Source organism: Nerophis ophidion, linkage group LG19, assembly GCF_033978795.1.
Source record: "Nerophis ophidion isolate RoL-2023_Sa linkage group LG19, RoL_Noph_v1.0, whole genome shotgun sequence".
Classification (NCBI taxonomy): Eukaryota; Metazoa; Chordata; class Actinopteri; order Syngnathiformes; family Syngnathidae; genus Nerophis; species Nerophis ophidion.
In genome coordinates this window covers 14,585,526-14,588,330 of record NC_084629.1, presented here as the reverse complement: position 1 = coordinate 14,588,330, position 2,805 = coordinate 14,585,526, and positions in this window count along the sequence as shown.

Here is a 2,805-nt window from a genome sequence, read left to right as displayed (position 1 = left end):
TTCACGGGGAGAACATGCAAACTCCACACAGAAAGATCCCGAGCCTGGATTTGATCCCAGGACTGCAGGACCTTCGTATTGTGAGGCAGACGCACTAACCCCTCTTCCACCGTGAACCCCTCAAATGAATGTATCCTCCACATTTTATTGTAACCCATATTTAATAAATACATTTTAAAAAATTCACGTAAAATCCTAAGATGCCATGATACGATTGATACCTGTGTTGCACGTGACCGGCCCTTTGACCCTTGCCGATCACTCCAGCAGCACTGAGAGCGGACTCAGTCAAACTACCTGTAGGTAATGTTGCAATGTTTATTGTCAACAAAGGAATTGATTTAAAAAAAACATCCAACTTAAATTAAGTAAGGCGGCACTTTTCAAAAGACGCTCGCTCAGTGGTAATTTACATTAGATTTGTCCGGGGCGTGCTACTGGTTAGCAATAGCAATTTTATGGGCGATTTCGACACTGCCATATTTGTTAATGAAAACTACAACCAAGATGCACGTTACAATCAAACAGCTGGTGCGTTACAGTACTTATAGCAGTGACGTGCGGTGAGGTTCATGGCTGGTGGGGCACTGGTGTTCACAGTCAGATTTATAAAAATATGAACCCTAAAGAGTATCTTATTCACCATTTGGTTGGCAGCAGTTAACGGGTTATGTTTAAAAGCTCATACCAGCAGTCTTTACACATACAAACAGTAGCACACAAAAAAGCACATTTAATTAAAAAAAACGTTATTATGGTCTTACCTTTACTTATAAATGAAGTCCAGGCTCCGCTCCTTCTGAACAAAAGCATCGATAACTTGTTTGTAGAAATATTCTTTATCCATCCATCCATTTTCAACCGCGTATTCCCTTTTTAGGGTCGCGGGGGGCGCTGGCGCCTATCTCAGCTACAATCGGGCGGAAGGCGGCGTACACCCTGGACAAGTCGCTACCTCATCGCAGGGCACTATTCCTTATCTTTTTTCGGTTTTAAAAGTCTCTCTGTCTTGATGGCGATCACTGTCTGAAGCAAACCTTTTAGCTCCGGCGTTGGTCTTCCTTTAATTATTACCTCCTGCTTCGATTGAAAGTCCAGTTTAGAAAACCGTTTTTTTTAGATATGGATTCAGTCGGCGTGGCGCAGTGGAAGAGTGGCCGTCCGCAACCCGAGGGTCCCTGGTTCAATCCCCCACCTAGTACCAACCTTGAGCAAGACACTTCACCCTTGCTCCTGATGGGTGCTGGTTAGCGCCTTGCATGGCAGCTCCCTCCATCAGTGTGTGAATGTGTGTGTGAATGGGTAAATGTGGAAGTAGTGTCAAAGCGCTTTGAGTACCTTGAAGGTAGAAAAGCGCTATACAAGTACAACCCATTTATTTATTTATCCATGTTAAAAGAGGACAAAATAAACAATTGCTGCCGCTGCACTTGACTTGCTAACTGTAGCTTGTTGTCACTTATTCTGCAGCCTAGTATTCGCAAGAATGGTCCCTGGGATCACTAGCGCCCTCTACCACCAGGAGGCAGGAGAACAGGTGCCTCACACAGTGCGTCTTTGCAGCCGTTTTATGATTGCCCAACAAAAGAAATACGTTACACACATACAGTTGTTGACAAAATACACTGTACATTATATACCTCAGCTAACTAAACTATGGAAATGTATAATATAATTCATATAGCAATACAGTCTCACTGTACAGCAGCCAGCAGTTAGCCGAGTCATTGCGCAATCCATGGGAAGGCTCAACTGGCTGCAAGTCTCTTCTCAGTATTTGAAACGCAAATGTGAAAATTTAGCGATTTTGAATAAAAATGATCTAAAACTGGTGAAGTTAAATGGAAAATAACTGTATAAAGTATAATCACTAGATATATATAACAATTGAATATATTATTTTTATTTTTACATTCTTTTTCTTCCCATGATGGCACATGAGGCCCCGCCTCACCTGCCTCCCCCGACTGCACGTCACTGACTTTGGTATTAACACTTTTCAGGGCGCAACAAGAGACTTGACTGTAAAAACTGAGCTGACTCGCCATCTAACAGCTTGGATTTGCAACTGTCATTGCAACCTAATGTACAACCTGCAGATGACTCATAAATGACATAATACAACTAAATATAACAAATGGACAGCAGTCGTGATCAGCTAAATTTTAAATGTTGCAATAAAAACTTTGATTTAATTATCAAAAACAATTCATATTTATGAACACATTCAAAAGTACTGAATATTGAAGGTACCAGGAATTGGTAGTGTAGCAGTTCAAATGTGAACGGTACTTTGAAAACAACAACAATTTAGTTAAAATTCTAATTAATGGTCTCACTGGTTTTTCACTCAGTCCTCTTACACCTTCTGAAAAAGTCACAAGGTGTACAGGAAGTTCAATCATTCAGCCACGAGAAGGCCAAAGGTTCACTCATTTATTTTTCTGTATATTGTTTTAACTCTATCTGGAGGGCTTAAACTTTCAACGCAGTCCTTTTACCTCAATTATCATTTTGATGTTGGTCATTTTTACATAAAATACAATTATTGAATCACTGTGTCACTGTATTATTCACGTATTTGCTAACGACTCACTCCTGTCACTTTCAGTCCTGTTACTCAGGCTCCTATTCACTTTAAAAGGTTGTACAAACACAACGTTGCCTGAGATGGATCAGTTCACATTTGGAGGAGTTCAATATGTTGTAAATGTGAAAATAAATGTTACCAAAATAAGTAGCTTCAGCCATTTCAATGCTGTAAAAGTTGCTCTCACAAGGGGAAAAAAAACCTTTCCTCGGCCA